General features: G+C 41.0%; 1 protein-coding gene across 3 annotated transcripts in view; it reads right to left on the reverse strand.

Annotated features, from left to right (window-relative positions):
* The window catches only part of NSMCE2 (NSE2 (MMS21) homolog, SMC5-SMC6 complex SUMO ligase), a 232,104-nt gene that overhangs the window by 156,933 nt on the left and 52,249 nt on the right, over positions 1–22,922 (reverse strand). The gene's annotated exons all lie outside the window — the stretch shown is intronic.

Below are 22,922 nucleotides of genomic sequence, written 5' to 3' on the forward strand. Positions count from 1 at the left end.
CATCATATTTTACCATTCAAAGTTGAAAGATTATCTGTAAGTCCTCTGCTTTGATTATCTTCTGTCATGGACAAAAGAATTAGATACTCTTCTATTGTTTAATTGCTATGCATGCCATGCATTAGACAAATCAAAAATGAAAATTAAGTGTGAAATCAAAATATCTAAATCTATATGTAAAGTACAAGAGTATAGGAACTGACTGTGTTCTCATTGTACTGATGAAGCTCAACCAGTGCTGGATCCATCATCAGAGAGGTGTGAAAATCATGGCAAGGCTTTAGTGACAAGTTATATGTAATTAAACATTTAAAATAAGTCCTATAAGGCTAAACAATAAAGCTCAGTTTGGAAACAAGAAGGTACAAAGACAATCAATTGAATGATGCCCAATATCACAAAAGTAAGAGGGCTTCTACCCAGTGACTAGCTACTCTCCAGCCCTGCACTGGAGAGAGCAAGATGAGACAAGTTCAAGGTTGTGGCAAGAAGAGGGCTCAGAGCAGACACAGAAAATAAATGATGAGTTCTTAGAAAAGAACAAGGGGTTCCCTTTCTGGATTTATAAAATAAAAGCATACATGTGAAGCTTCTTAAGGTCTTTGGTTAGTATGAAATTATTATTTAATCTTCCATGATCAGAAAAGAGCTAATCTGAGCAGATATCAGTAAATGCAGTTTCCAACAAAGTCTCCAACCCACTCAACATACTTAATCTCCCCAGATCAAATACAACCACTGCTGAGGAGCTGGGTAGAAAAGTGTGGGGGCAGGCGATGGAGGCATTTTGGAGTTGACAATGCAGCAATTTGAAGTATGACTAGGAAAACCTGAATACATCAGATTTAGCGATTCAGAGTGCTTTCTTCCCCCACAGCCAGAACCTCCAGAGAACTGCTGTAAAGCACACAATTTCACTGCAGCAAATACCTTCTCTGGAAACTTGATGCTGGAGTTGGCATAGCTATCCACTGCAAAGAGAACTTACTGTACTCCAGCTCTCAAACTGAGAGCCTGGAAAATATTAAACTCGTTATCTCTTTAAATCAATGGAATAAATAGGGATTAATTCTATTTTTTAATGGTTTCTTGCATTGTTTGTATCCTCAAGATAAAGAGATACAGAATCCCAGATGAGGAAAGAAAAAAGCCATTCTTTGAGTTGTTGGTTGATCATAGTTACCTAGTCTGAAAAAAGTAAGGATGGCCCTCTTTTTCTAGGACAAACATAAAAATACCGCCAAGAAGTCTGAAGGGGAGGACAGGCTCTATTAGAGCCTTAGTCCACCCTTCTCCTAAGGATAAACTGCCTGGGTACAAGACTTAAAACCTGAGTTTTAAGTCACTGGGTGTACTAGTCTGGTAAGGCTGTCATAGCAGAGTAACACTACCTAGATGGGTTAAACCACAGAAGTGTATTTTCTCACAGTTCTGGAGGCTAGGAATCTGAGACCAAGGTGACCAATCTCAGACCAAGCAGGGTTGATCTGTAGAGGGCCGTCTTCTCCCTGTGACGCGGTCTCCTCTCTGTACGTGTCTGTGTCCAAATATTCTTCCCTTGAAAGGACACCAGTCACCACATTAAAAGGAAGCACCCCAATGACCTCATTTTACCTTTGATTATTTTAAAGACCCTATGTCCAAACACATTCTGAGATACAAGAGATTAGGCCTTCAACATATGAATGTTGGGAGAACACAATTCAGTTCATACACTGGGTTAAAGAAATTTTAAGAGAGAATTTTGAAAATAGCCTACAGACTGTTAATCTTTATGCCATTATAATTTTTACAGAAACAAACCAAGAAGTAAACTTAGCAGACACTGTACTTAACAGAATGGGAATTTAATATTGTCCTGGAAAGAAAAGGTCATGTTTTTAAGTAGCATCTACTTATCAAGTGAGTGCCTTCTCTGTGTAGCTAAACAGGAGAGAAGACCAGAAAAGCTGATAAGGAGTAAATGGTGAACAGCTTTGGGAGCCAGGCTATGAAAGTGAGGCTTGATCTGATAGGCAGCAGAGAAAGACATTAAAATACTCTAACGAATAAAGTGAAAACACCATGACAATTTTCTTTCTTAAAAAAAAAAATAGATTGCTGTAGTTAAAGCATCAAGGATGCACTAAGACAGGAAAGGAAAAAGAAGTTACTGGACTATGCTAACTAATGGCAGAGAGGCTGGCAACTTGATCAAATTCTAATGCTATTTTTGAAGCAGAATTACTGAGTCATTTTGTGAGAGGAAGACACGAAACTGATGATGACTTCAAGATTTTTAATATGAGCAACTAACTGAATAAAATTTTCTTGAGGAAAGAAAGGGCAATCCTGAGCATCTGGACAACATCTAAGTGGAAAGATCTAGTAAGCAGCTGGAGAGACATTTAAAATGAGAGCATGTGAAGCAAAAGAAGAGAAATGGAAAAGGAATTCTTAAAAAAAAAGTGAAGAAGAAAACCAGGAGTTAAGGCAAGTCCAAAAAGAAAAGAAAAGAGAGAATTTCCTTAAGAGATGCCTGTCCTTTGGAAAAAATGATGCAGGAGAGCTCAAGGAAGATACGGGCTAAAAAGCAACCACTGGGGTTAATCACCAGGCACTGGTGCACTGCATGGCACTAGTTATCTGTTTCAGCCTACTAGCCTGCAAAGCTTCTCTCAGGCAAGGATCAGTTCATGGTGCCCAGTACACCATCTATGTTACAGCAGGGGCTCAAAGGACGCTGATGAACTAGTGAATTACAGAGACAGCAAATTCTACTCTAGTGATGTGAGAAGAGGGTACCGTACGGGCAAGTGAATCAAGTTTGGCAGCAAGGGAGGAGAAAGAGATGGGAAGCAGATCACGGGAAAGAGACAGTAAAGGACACTTGTTTATTCGTCAACAGTAGCTTAAAGTGCAGTTGACATGATGGAGGAGAAAGAACATGGACCCCGAGAGGGTCTGGGTCCCTAAGCTGGATTTGGGGACAATCCTTCTGGGCCTTGGGTTTCTCTCACTTCTTAATCAGACATCGGGAACGCCGTCAATGCCATGAAGACTTAAATATGCCATGTTTGTGTTTAACTTTGGTGCACAGAACATTTTTTTTTTAAAATTCTTTCCTTCCAACTTTAGCACAGAGCCTTCAACATGTTTGTGGACTGAGAAGGAACCAGTGGGGGAACGTAATCAGAAACACTAAGAGAAAGCAAGTAACAGATTTCATTTGAGGAAATCCTTCAAGTACTAGGGGCTTCCCTGGTGACTCAGCTGGTAAAGAACCCACCCGCAATGCAGGAGACCTGGGTTCAACCCCTGGATTGGGAAGATCCCCTAGAGAAGGGGACGGCTACCTACTCCAGTATTCTGGCCTGGAGAATTCCATGGACTGTATGTATAGTCCACGGGGTCACAAAGAGTCGGACACGACTGAGCAACTTTCACTTCACTTCAAGCACTAGGGCAAAAACCAGAGAGGGAAGGCAACCACCTGCAAAGCACAGGGGTCTTCACCAGGGGTCCTAAGTGCCCACAGGCCGCACACGCACGGACCTGAGGAAACCCCCCAGAAGTACAGGCTAAGAGGAGTGGCGAGCGCCGTGCTGAAGCAGTGGCTTCCCGGGGGAGACGAAGCCGCCCGCAGCTCTGGGGGACCACTGCCATGTGACAGCAAGTCACAAATCTAGACTTCTGTGAGGTCTTTTTTTCTTCTGGTCTTTAAAACAACATAGAGACCAAACAATACATTATCAGCCTGAAGCCAGGAATTTGAAACCTAACCTAACCTTATTAATGCAAACAAGATGTCAATATTTTAGACACAAAAAAGCAAAGTACTATTGTGATCCACAATCTTTGGGGGTCAAGTGCAATCCCCATACATCTACTTTAGGGATGAAATATGGTCCTTTCAAACAGGACAGAGAATAATGGGGAAAGGAGAGTGTGGGGAAGAGAGGGGAAAGTAAAGGATTCCATTCTGACATGCTAATCCCAAGTATTAATGAAAACCTTGGGCTCTAGACGAGATTACAAATGAGGCTCTTCTGCTAACCGAATGATGTTAGAAAAGTTACTAAATGCATCTAACCTTAGTTTCCTCACTTGTAGACAGAAAATAATAACAGGATTTCCCTCTTGATGTTGCGGACAGGAATAGTTGGGATGAAGCAATACAGCTCTTCTGAGCTGTCTATCACAGAGAACAGTCAGTGAGGAGTAGGTGTTATTGTTGTGATTATCATTATGTGTATCTCCAGGGTAGCTGGATACCCAGGCCTGCAGCTACACAAACTGACATGAATACCCACATAGAGAAATCAGGGCATGGATTTTAATGGAAACCTGGAAATGAATGGGATTACCAAGGAGAGGAAATAAACAGAAACCAAAAAAAAAAAAAAAAGAGTAAGGCAAGAACTCTGGAGAATAGTGAATTTATGGGGTAGTTCAAAGGGTCAAGAAATAAAAAGTGCAAGAATTAAGAGGACAACCAAAAGACAGTGTCCCAAAAGTCTAGGATGTTTCAAGACCTGTCAAATGCTGCACAGAAGTCAAGCTAAAGAAGGACTGAGAAGTGTCCGTTGGACTCGCTGACTGGGTCACTGGGGACTTTAGCAAGAGCGAGATATGCACAAAGTGCTGACTTCAAAATACACAGATTTTTGTTGAATGAATTGTTTCAAAATGATGGAGCAGTGAAGACAAAACACACGTTGCCAAATGTTCCAGAGACTCTCCAACTAACTGCTCAGCTTGAGTTCAAAAGCACTTGAGAACGTCTAGCTACATTTAATTGGAACCCAACATTCCTGTGACTTTAGTATTTGTCCTATGTCAGCCAGGGAAGGCAATTAAGGAGCTGACTGTAACAATGAAGTCAGATCTCTGGTGGCTTGTCCCTATGAACAGAGGCTCGTTTCAGAAAAAGAAATAAAGGTAGGAACAAAAGGCAAACTTGTGGTCTTTACCCATACTGAAACTACGTATTATTTTCAGCATGCTTTAAACAAAAATTTATAATATTTATATGATGATCACACACTTCATTTCTTTCAAACAATATTGTACACATATGCAATTACTCAAAGTGTATCATTTTATTGCTACAGGGCAAAGTCAAGGTCTCCTTCTCCAATCATCATTATTGCCTTATAGCTATTATTTCACTGGAAGAGATCACAGGAGTGAAGGATATTAATGGGCTGAGTCATTCACACACTTTTGAATCATGTGAGAATCTAGTATAAAATTAGTCATTCTTGTAACTGAACAAAGACTCAAGACGGATTTACTCTCTTCAAAACAGCCACTGTTAGATGTCTGGCTTCCAAAAGAACATATACCTGATGATTTATATTTTGGATATCACACAGCCTTGAGAAGTTTATCATGGGTACACAGTGGTGATAAGCAACATGCTTTGTGTTCTGCTCAGTATGCTAACTATTCCAAGTTCCAATTCATGATCTAAGGTTGTGGGACCTACTTTCATGCTGGGAATCCAGAGAGAACTGTCTCAACTAGTCCTAGAACATTCATTCACCAATATTTACAGAGTCCCAACTGGATACCAGGCAGCATATGCACTTAGCATAATTGCTGAGACATTTATGGAGGTTGGCCCAAACTTACGACACACCACCAACCCAACTGGTCATGCACTGGGTAAATTTATATAGGCCAACCCTGTCTCCACCTATATGTAGCAAAAAAGCTTGCAGAAGTTTTCACTGAAAGGCATGTCCAGGCTACGAATCACTATGCTTTCACCGACTACAACCTAACTGCAATGGAGACACATTATATTTTCTAGAGACTTTACTATACTGCCCATGACCTTTAAAAAAAAACCACCACCACAACACATATATCACACACACTAATGATGACCAGCATGGATTATACCCTTCATCTCAGGCCAGTTTCTGTTGTCAATTGCACAATCTGCACTGAACTCTGTTGGACTCAATTATTTGCAGTTGAGTGAGTTTCCTAGTGCCATTATTTAGTTTGACTTTTGACAGAAACACCTAAGAGGGAAGGAACACTTCCTTGTTGAACATTATGACACATTGAATGGACGTCTCAGTTTGCCCAGGTGTTGTAATACACCATTACTGGGCATGGAAACATCTTTCCCTCTTCAAGCCTTTCAGAAAAAATTTGAAAATGAATAAATTTAAACCTGTGGGAAAGTGCCATTGGTCTAGTTCTAATGGACACGTCCTATTGGAATAGACAGTTGTCCCACAGATGGCAGCTGAATGAGGCAACCTCATCCGTGTACATCTGTTACTAACCATTTCTGCTGTTGAAAATCATTCCAATCATTCCTCATGGCACCAATCCCACTATAAGACTATGACCAACATGAATGACATATTTGTTACAGGATTCAAATATGGTGGGGGGGAGGGGCGGGTGGTGTGGGGAGACGGGTGAAGGAACCAAAATGCTGATTTGCCTTTCTGGGCTTTGTTATTGTTTGCTTTATTTTCTTCTCTATTTTCTTTTTCTTTCTTTCTTAGGCAGAACTTATAGAAATAGCCATTATTTACCTATACTATTTATTCATCCATTCAATAAATATTTACCAAATGCCTACTGCATGCAGGCACTGTGCTAGGCATTGGAGATTCCTTAGTAAACAAACTAACCTGGTTCCTGCTGGACTCTTGGGGTTTGGGGTATAGTGGAGGAAAACAGTACTATTCAAAGAGTCAAATACCCTATCATCAGCTGTGAGAAGTGCTGTGAAGGAAACGCATTAGATGCTAGGAGAACATGCAACAACATAAATGCTGAGAACATCATTTCACAGGCAATCTTTTTATGTACTGCTCAATTTAAACATAGGTCAGGCTGAGGGGAGAGTGAGATGAGGATTTTTACTGTTGTTATTAACAAACACGTTGCAATTGCACAAAACCTTTCATCTGAGTGGTTCAAAGCCTTCTATGCACAAGTATCATTATCCCAATTTGACAGATGTGAGAAATGGGCAGTTCACGGTGATTAAGCATCTTGCCCAAGGTCATACTGAGTCAGTGACAAATGACTGCAACTCATTCAAACCTCCTTTCAACTTAATTTTGCTTTGTATGTGCCTCCAAGTGCCAACTCAAAATGAACTTTCATAACTCATCCTAACTTTATGAAAACATACTTGATTTCAAGCAGATATCCTTCACCTTCAGTGGTCATTTATTAGTTCTCATATGAAAAGACATTTATTCTGAATTTAATAAAATTGCATTCCTGTCCACTAAGCCTCTGTCAAAATCTACAGAATTATTCAACGCCTTATTTATCACTACGGTATCTCACTCAAGATTTTAAAATAAAAAAAGGACAGCAATGGGTTGATGATAATGGGATATACTGGGCTTCCCAAGTACCCCATTATCCAGAAAGATGATCCCCTAAAAATGCTAGATCATCTGCTGAAGATCCAGTTCCAGTGCTGCTGGGGAAACAACACCCCATGAGGTTAATTTCCCCCAGCATGCGGGTAACCAGTGAATAATATATGAGACTGTTTCTCCAATAACCAGAACACTGACCAAGGGACAAAAGTTGAATTAGCTGTGAATCTTCCCCTCCCTCACTTACACCTAATGACCGACTTGCATTTTTTTTTCTCCCATGACTGCAACTCGAGTTCTGCAGGCCTAACAGTCTTAGTATCCAAGAGAAGACTGATTTCACCTAGGGACTCAACAATGCCTTCAGTGATTTTGGGAGCTTAAACAGCAACCTAGCAATTTTGAGCTTCTCATGACACTGACCAGACAGACAAAAATTGAGGTTACAGAACTGGTTGGGGCAATGAATCTTAATTACCAAGGGTAAACAGGATTACTGCTACAGAGTGAGGAAAAGGAGGTGTGTGTCTGGAACCTGGACTACCTCCTAGGTTTGCCACGTCATTATCTAAAGATAATGAGAGTCAAAAGAAACTCCATAAAGACAGAATCACCAAGAACACATCTACCCCAGTAAGTGCTGTTGTAGTCACGTAAAAACCTACATCATTTGAGAGTCTATTGAGGGCAAAGAGAATATACAACAGGTACTACAGAAGGGAATTAAATTACCAACCATGGGTTCAGGATCAATAGCAAAAGCTAAGTATCCAGTCATATTTCTTCCTTGGTCTGCCATGTACAAATTTATGTTTTTAACTAATTTCTTCCTTTCTTTTCCTGTTCCTATTTTATAAAAAGTAAGCTGGTGGCTCACTAGTTACAAAGGACCATAAGGGAACAGCAGGGACGTAAAGGAATAAGTGTGCCCCAAATATCCTAGACTTGGAAACAGACACTTAAAATGCTGTATGGGGGAAAGAGAGAGCATATTTTTCACTTTTATGAGAGAGCTGCAACATGTTAGAATGGAGCAATTTCCTATTGTTGCACTGTTAGCAAGTTTAAGTCTGGAAGGAAAGTGCATACAGAGGCTGAGTGGCCAAACTCACTGGTTGAGAATCTAGGAAACTTTCCTTTGTTTTGGGAATTTTCCACTTTATGAGTGATACCTCACTAGGGCAGGAACCAGAAATTCACTTTCTCAGCTTCCATGCAAGAAAAACACAGACATGTCAGCTTGACCCCTTGCCTGTGGGACTTGTTATTGAGATTGACACAAAGGAGGTGCCAGCAGAGCCCCTGCAACCAGATTACCCAAGGATTTAACCTTTAAAGCCTAGCTCTGCTTCAGACAAGCTGTGAAGTCTTAGGTAACCTCTGAGAAACCTGATCTCCTCATCTCTAACTCTACAAAAGTCTCTGCATTGTCATGAATACTAAATGAATTAATGCATTTAAAGATTGTAGGGCTTTGGAACCCAAATACAGTAGCCACTAGCTACATGTGGTTATTCAAATCTAAATTAATTAAAAATAAATATAATTAAAAATTTATGAGGTTGGTGCAAAGGTAATTACATTTTTGGACTGTGAATTTTCAATCATTGTAACTAGGCTCAAACACAACTTTATTAATCAAAATAAGAACCATTATAGGCAACACATTTTTGCCAATGAGAAATGTTTGTCTATTCCTGTAGCATAAAAATCTCTACTTTGGGATTTGACAAACTCTTGGAAAGCATTTTCTGCATCCTACTGGTTGCAGAAGTGTTTTCCCTGCAAAAAGTTGTTGAGATGCTTGAAGAAGTAGTAGCCAGTTGGTGAGAGGTCAGTGAATATGGCGGATGAGGCAAAACTTCATAGCATGATTCATTCAATTTTTGAAGAATTGGTTGTGCAACATGCATTCGGGCATTGTTGTGGAGAATAGGGCTCTTTCTGTTGACCAATGCCAGCTGCAGGCATTGCAGTTTTTAGTGCATGTCATCGATTTGTTAAGCATACTTCTCAGATGTATTGGTTTCACTAGGATTCAGACCAGCAACATATCACCAAACAGTGACCATGACCCTTTTTTGGTGCGAGTTTAGCTTTGGGAAGTGCTTTGGAGCTTCTTCTTGGTTCAATCACTGAGCTGGTCATCACTGGTCCACTTTCATCGTACATCACAATCTGATCGAGAAATGGTTCATTGCTGTTGCATAGAATAAGGTAAGACAGTACAAAATGAAATTTTTAAAAAAATTTCCAGTCAGTTCATGAGGCACCACCACTTACTGAGCTTTTTCACCTTTCCAGTTTGCTTCTAAGGCCAAAAGACTGTAGAATGGTCAACACTGAGCTCTTCGGCAAATTCCATGTAGTTATAAGAGGATCAGCTTCGATGACAGCCCACAACAGTTGTTTTTACCTTCTGATGGCTGGCCACTGTGCTCCTCATCTTCAAGGCTCCATCTCCTTTGCAAAACTTCTTGAACCACCACTGCACTGTATGTTCATTAGCCGTTTCTGGGCCAAACGTGTTGTTGATGTTGCGAATTGTCTCCGCTGCTTTCCCACCCATTTTGAACTCAATAAGAAAATTGTTCCAATATGCTTTTTGTCTAACATCATTTCCGTAGTCTAAAATAAATATAAAATAAACAGCAAGTAATAAGTCGTTCACAAAAAAAATGAGAAATGCGTGTTAAAATGATATATAACATAACTACATTTATTTATAATATATTACAATATCAAATGGCAAATTTCAACAGTGCAAAAACTGCAATTACTTCTACACCAACCTAATAGTTCCTCAGTCACGCTGTCACATTTCAAGAGCTCAAAAGCCACAGGTAGCTAGTGGCCACCTTCCTACAGTGCTTATACAGAACACTTCCTTTACTGCAGAAAGTTCTACTGAAAAGCGCTGACTCACAGAAGAATTTCTGGCACTCAGTAAGCACTATTATTATTAACTAGTATTGTCATCGTTGTTATTATTTTACATTACATCCCCAGAACTTCTTCGTCTCACATCTAGAAGTTTGCACTTTTTGTGTACTTTCACCCAATCCCCTCCTTCATCCCTTCCCCTCAACTCTGGCAACCACATTATCATTACTGTCTCAAGAGCAAGTTTAAGATATAGTTGAATTTAAAACCTGGTGGACATGCAATTAAATGAGGTCTTCTGACAAGAATCGGCAGAGTATCAGTTGCAATAATTTTTCAATTTTTTTAAAAATTTCTTTCAATTTACAGCTTATTATGGGCAAGGTACTGAGCTAAGCACTTCACAGAGCTATTTTATTTTATCTTCCCAAACAAATAAACAACCCAAGAAGTAAGAACATCCCTATACTACAGTTTGGGAAGTTGAGGCCAAGGAGTGGTATAACTGGGAGCACTCAAAATGTTCATCAGTATGGGATGTGCAGCTCACTGGATTGCCAGGCTTGCAAAACTACTAAATCCATGACAACTTCACTTTCATTTCCCTACAGATTTACTGAGTGTCCACTAAGGGCCATGCACTGCATAAATGCTGGGAATACAGTGGAAACAAAAGAGACCAAGACTGTGCCATCATGGACTCCACGTTCTAGCTAAGAAGAACAGTCAGAAAAGATGTGATTAGCCAGATGGTAATAAGTGCTATGGAGAACAATTTAACAGGGTGAGTGAGCTCCTCTATGATGGATGATTAGGAAAGGCTTCACTGAAAAGATGACATCTGAACAGAGACCTGAAGAAAAGTAAAAAGGGCAGAGGGGAGTAGAAGGAGATAGAATCAGAAGTGAAGATGGAGTTGTGGGGCGGAGGCAGACCAGGGAGGCCAATGTGTGGCCTTTAGCCCCTGCTCTAAGAGAGATGAGAAGGTCTGAGCAGAGGACTGAGCAGACCCGGTTTCCTTTTTTTGAGGATCACTCTGGCTACTGTGATGAGATCAGGTTTTGGGGAAGAAGGGCTGCAGCAGGAGACCACTTAGAAGCAGACCGGTCAGCAGGCATCCGCTGGCCCAGATTAGGGAGACAGCAGAAGAAGCAATAGATGGTCAGATTCTAACCGTATTCTGAAGGTAGAAAAACAGGGTTTATCGATGAACCCTGTGGATGTGGGCTGTGAAACATCAGCAAACTGAGGACAACTTTGGGTTTGGCCTGACTAGATGAAATGGTACAGGTGCCATTTCCTGAGAAGGGGAAGTCGGGAGGTACAGCTGGTTTTGGAGAAAAAACAAACAAAAAACCAAGAGTTTAGTTTTAGAAAGTTAAATGCGAAATGCCTATGGGAATGAAATGAAGTGGGAATGAAAAGGAGACAGTTGTATGTCTGAGACATGGTTTTGGAGAAAAGATAGGGTTATAGCTATAAACACTATGAAAGATGACTAAGTGTGTGTTGTTATGAGAACACAAGATACATCTGGCGGACAGAGGCAGGGTGATGTCAGGCAGGGCCGTGAAGAAGGAGCCAGACTGAGTTTATGAAGGGCAGGAAGGCGACAGGGATCTGAAAGGGAGAGAAGAGCACCTCTACCAGAAAGAAGAATGTGTACTAAGCCCAGAAGCAAGAGAACATTCCTGGAACTAGCATAAAAGAATGGCAAAAAATGAGGCTACCAAGTTAAGCAGGGGTATACAACAGGTAGAGACATCTGAATTTAACCCTGAGGGTAATAAGGAATAACTGAAAAAGGTAGGTAAAATAATCAAATCTGCAATTTAGACAGAGTTCTTGAGCTACTAGATAGGAAGTGTATTTGTTGTGTTGTTTAGTTGCCAAGTCACGTCTGCCTCTTTGTGACCCCATGGACTGTAGCCTGCCGGGCCCCTCTGTCCGTGGGATTTCCCAGGTAAGAATACTGGAGTGGGTTGCCACTTCCTTCTCCAGGGGATCTTCCCAATAAAGGGACCAAACCTGTGTCTCCTTCATTGGCAGAGGTTCTTTACCACTGAGCCACCTGGCAAGCCCAAAAAGCATATTAGAAGAGAACAAAACTCTCTGCAGCAAACTCTCCGTGGGAGACTAGAGATTATGAAAATGGGGATGAAAATCATTTGAGAGTCCGTAGAAGCTGGTGGTGGAATGAGAACTATGAGGAAGTAGAAGGAATGAGGATGATATCAGGTTTCTGATGTGGGCCACTGGGTGTAGGATATTGCCATTTCCTAAGTTACAGAATCTCTGAAGAAAATCAAGGGGAAAACTCTCTGGGCCATGCCAAATTGAAGCAGAAAGATCAAACAGATGACATGTGTGATTCTCAGACATGTGATCTGGAATGGAAATAAGGATTTGGGACTCGGCAGCATAAAGACGGGCTTCCCAGGTGGCCCAGTGGTAAAGGACCTGCTTGCCAATGCAGGAGATGAGAGAGTCGTGCATTTCACCCCCAGGTCGGGAAGACGCCCTGAGGAGGAAATGCCAACCCACCCCAGTATTCTTGCCTGGAAAAACCCAGGATCAGAGGAGTTTGGCGGGCTGTAGTCTATGGGGTCACGAAGAATCGGACCCAAATGAGTGCATACACATAGCACAAAGACAGTAATTCAAGTTGAAAGCTCAGGAAGAGAGTGCAAAGGAGAGAGTCTAAGAGCAGGTAGGAACCCCAAGATTTCACGGCTGGAGAGGTGAAGCGGGGTCTACCAGGAGACTACGGAGTGTAGCTGAAAGCAGTAAGAAACATCAGATGTGTTGTCATGAAATTTAAGGGCACATAACAATTCAGGGAGTCCTCCACAGTAGCAAAGCTGAAGTCAAATAAGAGAACGACTGAACAATGTCCTCTGAATTTTTCACCGGGTGTGGAATCTCGGGCCATTTCTGCAATTCTTTTGGCCTCAGCATCCTCATCTACGCAAGAATGTTACCATTCCCACTGTACCCAGTTTTTGTGAGGATACACGGTAATGTAGACCAGGTACTTAGTAGAGTCAGACATACGAGGCACTTAAAAAACTGCTCTATTCTCAAAGTGCCCCACATTTTATGGGCTGTCAGACAGGTCAAGGTAACAAGGAGAACAGGGGTTGAAAGCATGAAACCACACAGAACCAATGGCGTGGGAGTACACTGTGCATTTTGAAAATTAGCAATGCAGAGGAAAAAAAAAAAACACTACAGACTTTGTCCTTTTCTTCTTCCCCTCTCCCAATGTTCCCATTCTCCCCACTTAAATGCAGTTTATAACGCAGAAATTCCCCAAAGCCTGTCAGAGGAACCTTTTAAGCATATCTTGGGCTTCCCAGATGGCTCAGTGGGTAAAGAACCTGCCTGCAATGCAGGAGATGCAGGAGTCACAAGTCTGAGTCCCAGGTCAGGAGATCCCCTGGAGGAAGGCATGGCAACCCACTCCAATATCCTTGCCTGGAGAATCCCATGGACAAAGGAGCCTGGTGGGCTACAGTCCACAGGGTCACAGAGAGTCAGACACGACTGAAGCGACTGAACATGCACGAACAAGCATATCTTAGTAATTATACAAAAAACTGTGTCAGTAAGATATTTACCACAGTTGTCATAAGTTTGTGATATAGATGTTACGTTAAGAAGGGCAGCTTAAACTCAGGAGCAGTCCCCAAATAAATAAACGTTCTGTAGAAACCAAATCTATCGACCAGTGATTTCAAAATTTTTCCCAACAGTTTTTAACACGATAAGCCAGGTAATGTTTATCAAATGAAACATTCTAACTACATGATTAAGGAGACCTTTGGACAACCAAACTTACTTTCAGGTTAGTTTCGACACTGATGAAATGATAGTCATCAAGAAGTTTCCCAGATGGCATAGGCTTTCCTGTCAAGGATTAACATTCTATCCTTTCTTGCTCTCACCTCCTCAAGGACATGGGGGTAGGTGGAACTGGGAAAACTATATCCAACTTGCTTGCTTTTCTAATGGAAAAAAATACAGTGCTTTACAAAAACAAATACCACTGATTTTTTTTTTTTCATATCTAAACTATTTCCATCCTTCTAGCATAATTTCTTTCAAAGCCTCTTTGCTTTAGGAATTCTCTCAATGACGTTCTCAACGCACAAAGCCTATATTATAGTCCCTTCCCTATCTGCTTATTTTTGTGTTGCTGTTGTTAGTCGCTAAGTCATCTCAGATTTTTTTGCAACTCCATAAACTGTAACCTGGCAGGCTCCTCTGTCCATGGGATTTCCCAGGCAAGGATACTGGAGCAGGTTGCCATTTCCTCCTCCAGGGGATCTACCCAACCCAAGGATCAAACCTTTGTCTTCTGCATTGGCAGGTGAATTCTTTACTGCTGAGCCCACTGGGAAGCCTCATTATTTTGTGTTATATCCAACAAAATCAAGGCTCCAAAGAAAGTCCTAACTAATGGGGAACTTGATTTTCTTACACTCATTTAGATAAACTTTTCCATTCAACTCAGCAGTGGTTGGTGATACAGAAGCTTATCCTGCTTTAGAATCTGAACAATGAAAGAAGTTATTTCTTGCTCCAGTCTGTATGTGTGAGTGCATGTGAAGGGGAGATGTTAGGGGGAGGGATATACAAACGTGGTGCTCTCTCTCCTGATGAAAGGAAAAGACCCGGGAGGAGACTGGGACAATGCTCAGGATCATGAACATTTGAGACCAGAAAGACCAGCCTTCAGCACCTGGGCCATTGGAGAGTGCCCCCAGCCACTACATGGTTGCTGATGTAAGGATGGTGAGGACTTCCGGCTCATGTTCCATGTCTTTCCTGGGTCCTCTAGTCACCCTCCATGTACTAGAAGATCTGAATAACCAAAGGAACAAATTTACCATTTCTGTTATAACCAACCAGAAAGAGACATACTCATCGCTCTTTCCTCTGTTCTTGCCAAGCATCCATCAGAAAACCTAGTTTATGTGACTATAAGGTCTGTAAAAGCAGCAAAATATCTATTTTGTGAATACCACATTAAAAAAAAAAAAACATTAAGTTATCTTCTAACATTCTGATAAGACAGTAAGTCTGATTTCAGGTCCCTTGTCTTTATATCACACCCTGTGTCTATAGCACAGAATGAGGGTAATTCAAGGACATCAGGCTGGCTCTTTCTCTCATTTATATCTTATCCAACACAATCAAGACTGTGGAATTACTAATAATCCAGTGGTTCATTAAGCTCCTTCTCCTTAGGTTGGTCCATTCAATCTCATCTAGAAGCCTATCAAATTCTCTGTTCTTGCTTTCTCTATAATTCATACAGCTTCCTGTTATTTGAAATGACTTCCTATTACTAAAGCTATCAAACTGACTTTTACCTTACATTTTGTCACTTATGAGAAAAATTTTCTGAGCACATGACAATGACTTCTATTATAATCTAATCGAAAGCCACTGTACCACAAGGAAAAATAATAAACAAAACAAAAACCAGTTAGGTGATTCATAGCATACAGAGCACTTTTTAGAATAATTTATATAATTTGATTCTCACTGCCCAGAGAGATTAAATAACTTCCTTGAACCAAACAGGTGATAAAGCTAAAACTACAAGGTGGCTCCCAAGTCTGAAAGCATACAATGTCATATTGTAAAGCACACAATACAATATCATAACGGGGGATCCCATTTAGCCATTTATCGTGTATTCACCCATGTTCCAGACTTGATGGCCACTCTGTAAAACCCAGATTCTCCAGCCATAGTCTGTTTTCCTTGATTTCCTGCACATTTACTCTGAAGCACTCAAGAAGGCAGAAGTCAATGGGAAATACCATCTTTATTTTTTTTTTTTTCATTTATTAGTTGGAGGCTAATTACTTTGCAATACTGTAGTGGTTTTTGCCATACATTGACATGAATCAGCCATGGATTTATATGTGTTCCGCATCCTGAACTCCCCTCCCACCTCCCTCTCCATCCCATCCCTCTGGGTCTTCCCAGTGCACCAGCCCTGAGCACTTGTCTCATGCATCCAACCTGGGCTGGCGATCTGTTTCACACTTGATAATATACATGTTTCAATGCTATTCTCTCAGATCATCCCACCCTTGCCTTCTCCCAGAGAGTCCAAAAGTCTGTTCTATACATACCATCTTTAAATTGGATGATATTTTTAAAAAAACTATAAACTAGGTTTCACGGTCCATTCTCCAATTTAATTTCTCAACCACCTTGGGCAGAGATTAAAAGCAGCAACTGGGACTCCGTGGTGTGCCAGTGGTTGAGACTCTATGCTTCCACTTCAGGGACAGAGGTTCTTATTTCCCCAGATCAGAGGCAGGGTAGGGGGGAAGAACTAAGATTCTGGATGCTGTGTGATGAGGAAACAAAAAAAATTTTTTTTAATAAAAAAAAAAAAAGAAGCAATTAACATTCTCTCATGAAGCCTCATATGAGGGCATGAAGTTAAGTGCTTGACCTACATTATTGCACCTAATCTGTGCAAAAGCCCCATGAGGTATCATTATCCTCTTTCCCACAAATAAGAAAACGGAAGATTTTAGAGGATAAGTCAGAGGACCAATGTCACAGTTAGGCAGTGGAAGAGCAAGGATGAACCTGTATCTCCTGATTCCAACTGTGGTATTCTTTCCACTACCCCAGAGAGATACCCTTTACATGTTCCCTGAAATGCCACTTACTGACCACTTCCCTGCCTTCTTCCACACAGAGACTTCCCCCTCACTGCTTCTAAAAACTGATCATGAGCAAATCTGTAGTCTAAGCTGGCAAGAAGGAAAATGCTTCTCAACCTGAATTAACCAATACAACTTCAGAGTACTGCCTGGCACATAGCAAGCACTACAGAAATGTTACTGTTACTATGGAAAGACTGAGTATCCCACCTTTTTAATATAATAGTTCCATATAACAATATTTCTCAAGCAGTTCTTTAATACTAACAGAATCCCTCCCTGTGCATGTCAAGGCAGTGTGAAGAGTCACTGCTCATTTAGACTAAAATTTTACATTTGGGAAATTTACAATAAGATGTGTGTAAGATCATAAGCATATTTTATAACCAAGACTAGATAAAAACACTCCTACTCCCAAAGGAAACTGAATTCAATGAACTACATCTGTCCTGAGGCACGGAGACGTCATGAAAAGAGCCCTGAATGACACATCAAAAACCAAGGTTCAAGTCTCGACTCTCGAGACTGAGCACACGACCCGAGCGTGTCCCTGAGCCGTGAGGAGGCTCAGAGTCCACCGCATCCACCTTAGCTAACTTGGGAGGTTTCTGTGATCACTAAAGGGGGCAGGGATTCCAGAGGGCTCCTCACCCCTTACCTGGGGCAAAATAAGTTGGCTGCAGACTCTTTCAGTCAAAGTGCCAGGGGAATGAAGGAAAGAAACTGATTATTTCTAAACCTGGTTTAAGTAAACGATCAACAGCCTGTAGACAAATATCAAATAACTGGGAAAGTCAGAGGTGAAGTTAATTTGCTTTTATCCACTAGGCTAAGTCCTCCAGAACATCTGAAACACCAAACTGACACCAAGAGCACAAATGGGCTTTGTTATAGTTTTATGGAAATTGGATTACAAAGACCTATTTATGATTAAATCATTAAAAAAAAAAATTGGCTAGCCTGGAAACCTAGCCACTGAATGTTCTAGGGGAAACTGTATTCCATGAGTCGATTCAGAAATCCAAACACTGGGAATGTGTCTTATCTCCTTCCAGCTCCAACAGCTAACAGAGACTCCCTTCTGATCCTCTGAGGCAGATTCAGGAAGTCTCTCTCACTCTTAGGGCCTGTAGCCATTCAGATATGAGATGTCAGATGGGGACAGTCAGGATATAATAGCTATATACCACCTTTCACTTTTGGGGGGAGGGAGGGCCAAAACACATTCCTATTTATAATAACACATCCCTATTTATAATCTCATTTTATCTACAATTGCCCAGTGAAGTGTGTGGGGCAAATATTGTGATAACTCCCATTTTAGAAAGGAGGAAGCTGAAGCACACAAGTTTCCGTGACTTGTCCAAGGTCACAGCCTGGCAGAACAAGGATGAGAAGTCAGATCTTTACTTCCCAGCCCAACACTCTTATCAACGAAATGCCAACTGCTGAGAAAGGGGGAGAAAGTGGTAAAGGTGACTGTGATTTACTGAGACTTGACTTTTAGACTAATTTCATCTGGCTTTATGAATTTTCATTAATTTTCTTCTTTAGTGTTGCCTGATGAGTTAGTCACTGAAACCATCAGATCAGAAAGTATAAATTGTCTCATATTATTTCCTCATTGTTACCGATCGATGTTCAACTTTAAGTGTTTCATAATAAAGTGACTCAGAGACTAAGCAAGCCCAATCTGCATTAGTCACTTGTTGAACTGTTACATGAGATTTCTGCAGAAATAAGCATTTACCAAAAAGATGACTAAATTAAGGACAAAAAGTGAATGTAAAACTTACACATTTTTTCCTTCCAGTTTAAGCTGTGGCATGAGAAAATAAACGTGAGGAAACAAAGCACAAGCCACCTATAAATGGCAACACATTTATTCTGGGTTTAGGGGGTTTAGAAGAGTGTACCAATTTAAACAGCATGTGGCAGACATTCTCATGATGAGAAAAGAAGCTAAAAGTTAACAGGCCAGAGCGCTGAGCCCTCGCCTTTACACAGCACTTTTACCACTCAAGTGCTTTCACACAGGTTATCTCATTTCTTAATCAAGAAATCGCTCTGTGAGAGGTAGCGGCAGACACTACCGAGTTCATTTTGCAAACCTGCTTAAGGTGAACACAACTTTTCAGTAGATAGGTATAGACAAAAACACAATAATTAACCTGAACAGTAACACCAAACAATTTACTACTGTAATGGGGACGCACTTCACAAAGGTAAAATATGTTAATTCCATATTTTGGCTGAGCAATACCATTCCTATTATAGACAATATCACATGACATTCTAACTTCACCTATATTATTTACGGGTGCTTTAAGTAATACGGTAAGAACTTATTCCAAGAAAACAATTGAGGCTTTTTCTGGTTTTGCTGAGGCTTTTTAAGACACAGTGTAACCACACGTCATGAGCCATATTTATTTTCTGATTTTGTAAGAGGGATGCTCTGAATACACCCAGGATTTAGTTCATTTAGAGCTCCGATTTAGTACTTCATGTGGTTTTACTGGCTTCTGTGTCATGGTGGAGGCTAAAATAATCCTCAGGGTGACAGAGAGTAACCTGATGGGTGGAGTGGGTTTGCTCCTTGGTACCAGTGACATTCCAAGAATCACAAATACATGAGGCAACTGGAAGGCACTTGAAGCATGTGAGACCCTTGGGTGTCGGTCAAGGGGAAAGTTAAAAGCAAGCAAGTCAGGACATCTGGAAATCAACTGTGTGATGCAATCATATTAAATTTATTCCTGGTTTTGCTTCCAATTTTAAGTAACAATGACTTGGTCTTTTTGGAGGGTCAGGGGAGGTGGTAGAGCTGCTTTGCACAACATGAGGGATCCTAGTTCCCTGACAAGGGATCGAATCCTCACTTCCTGCAGTGGATCTGCAATGGGAATGTGGTGACAACCACTGGACCAACAGGAAACTCTTTTTTTTTTTTTTTTTTTAATTTATTTTGGCACCTGGACAGGGACTTGAACTCTGGGTCTTCATATTAAAAGTCTGATGCTCTGCCAGTTGAGCTACATGGGCATGGTCTTTATAAAGAGCGTTTTCAATTAGAAGATAATTAAATGATTTTTTTAAGATCAAATAAAGGAGAGAAGAAATAATTAAACTGGTGTATTACTCTAGCCTATGAGAAGTGTGCATAAGGATTTTCACTATTTTAAAGGAATCCTATAATATGTGACACTAATTTTCCTTTAAAAAAAAAAGCCTCAAAAGAAATAAAAATCAAAAAGCTCAAGTGATTAAAATATCACGCTGGTCATGATAAAAAAGAATGAAAGTCACTATTGCTAGAAGCTTGATGTTTTAAGAGAGAAACAGTAAAAAGAAATTCTCGTCATCTTCTCAACGACAATTCACCAGGCACTGGCTCGCTGCGGGTTCAAAGAGCTCTCCTTACCAGCACAACTGCAAACTCACACGCATTTACATCCTCTCCACTTATGTACATTCTCTTCTTTCATCTGTCAACAGTTTACATAGATTGCACATTTGAAATAGAGCTGATAACCCATACATAATGATACATTGGAGGAGTAAATCCAACACATTTTTCTCTCCCAATTATTTGTTCAAATGGGCACTAATTAACAAACACTACTTAATGGTGGAAATATAACTGAAGAAATATTTCTCTCTGTGCATAATAAACTGTGGAAAATTCTGAAAGAGATGGGAATACAAGACCACCTGACCTGCCTCTTGAGAAACCTGTATGCAGGTCAGGAAGCAACAGTTAGAACTGGACATGGAACAACAGATTGGTTCCAAATAGGAAAAGGAGTACGGCAAGGCTGTATGTTGTCACCCTCCTTATATAACTTATATGCAGACTACATCATGAGAAATGCCGGGCTAGAAGAAGCACAAGCTGAAATCAAGATTGCTGGGAGAAATATCAATAACCTCAGATATGCAGATGACACCCCCCTTATGGCAGAGAGTGAAGACGAACTAAAAAGCCTCTTGATGAAAGTGAAAGAGGAGAGTGAAAAAGTTGGCTTAAAGCTCAACATTCAGAAAACTAAGATCATGGCTTCTGGTCTCATCACGTCATGGGAAATACATGGGGAAACAGTGGAAACAGTGTCAGACTTTATTTTTGGGGGCTCCAAAATCACTGTGGATGGTGACTGCAGCCATGAAATTAAAAGACGCTTACTCCTTGGAAGGAAAGTTATGACCAACCTAGATAGCATATGAAAAAGCAGAGACATTACTTTGCCAACAAAGGTCCGTCTGGTCAAGGCTATGGTTTTTCCAGTGGTCATGTATGGATGGGAGAGCTGGACTGTGAAGAAAGCTGAGTGCCGAAAAGTTGATGCCTTTGAACTGTGGTGTTGGAGAAGACTCTTGAGAGTCCCTTGGACTGCAAGAAGATCCAACCAGTCCATCCTAAAGGAGATCAGTCCTGGGTGTTCATTGGAAGGACTGATGTTGAAGCTGAAACTCCAATACTTTGGCCACCTGATGCGGAGAGCTGACTCATTGGAAAAGACCCTGATGCTGGGAGGGATTGGGGGCAGGAGGAGAAGGGGATGACAGAGGATGAGATGGCTGGATGGCATCACCAACTCGATGGGCATGAGTTTGAGTAAACTCTGGGAGTTGGTGATAGACAGGGAGGCCTGGTGTGCTGCGATTCATGGAGTCGTAAAGAGTTGGACACGACTGAGCGACTGAACTGAACTGTGCACATGGGTATATAATTATGCTATTTATTGAACTATCTTGCTTACATCGTTAAGTAATTTTTGTTTACTTTAGGAAACATCAAAGGTTAATCCTGAATTACCAAAGTTTTTACTTAGCTGTCTGATCCTTGTTATAGCATCTTCATACTATGTTATATAGGGCTTCCCAGGAGGCACAGTGGTAAAGAATCCACCTGTCAAGTAGGAGACACAGGTTTGATCCCTGGGTTGGGAAGATCCCCTGGAGAAGGAAATGGCAACCCACTGCAGTATTCTTGTTTGGGAATTCCATGGACAGAGGAGTCTAGCAGCCTGCAGTTCATGGGGTCACAAAGAGACACAACTGAGCACAGAACACACAGCTGGTCCTTATATCTAGTAGGGCCCCCTTTTGCCATTAATTAGCAAATGTTAAAGGACACAATCTGTTCGTCATTGCTGCTGACCAAAGTAGACTTACTGACCAAGGGACTTCACATCCAACTGGCCAAACGCCATGCTTCTCACTGGCTTGGTCCCCCAGATTCCATGCCATCCTTTCCGCTTACAACACTATGAGCACCAAGTTCCCCCCAACATTCTCACTGCCCCCATTACCAGAAGACTCCTCCTAAGGAAAGAGGGCCTTCCTTCAACATCTCAAGGACATAATCAACTCTGGCCTTTCCCAACGGTTTCCTGCTGCCTACTCTGCTCTCTAAATGTTAACTCAAATTTCCTCTTCAGATACTGTTTAAATCTGATCAAAAGAAATGACTTCTCCTTTACAGAAGTCTCTGAGCAACTTTATAAATGAGCCTTGACAGAACTTTTTCGCTGCTTTCACACTATCACTTTTCATTGTCTCCAGAACTCTCTGACCTGTATTTGATCACTCTCACTTAAAAAGAGAATGAGGCTTAAAGGGTAAAAAAGCTAGAATTTAAGCAAAGGCTCTTTTCCCTTACTCTGAATTTCTTAAGCATGTTTGTATTATCTGTGTCAAACTATTTCACTGTTAATATTATCTTGTAGCCTACTTTATATACACATGTCAAGAGGCTTTTATATCTTCATTAAACTAAGCATACTACTGGCACTAACTGAAAACTTAATTATGAGATTAATAAACAAGCAGCTGTTTCAACTCCAAACTTGGCAAATGCATTCATTTTATAGTGAGTCTCAGCATTTGGTGATCGATTCCGTGGCTCAGTCTATTCTCCCATCTCTTCTGCAGTGAGCCCATGCTCACGAGCACCAAATAGTGGGGAAAGGCCAACATCTCAAGATCT

This window comes from Dama dama, chromosome 21 (genome assembly GCF_033118175.1).
Source record: "Dama dama isolate Ldn47 chromosome 21, ASM3311817v1, whole genome shotgun sequence".
NCBI classification, from domain to species: domain Eukaryota; kingdom Metazoa; phylum Chordata; class Mammalia; order Artiodactyla; family Cervidae; genus Dama; species Dama dama.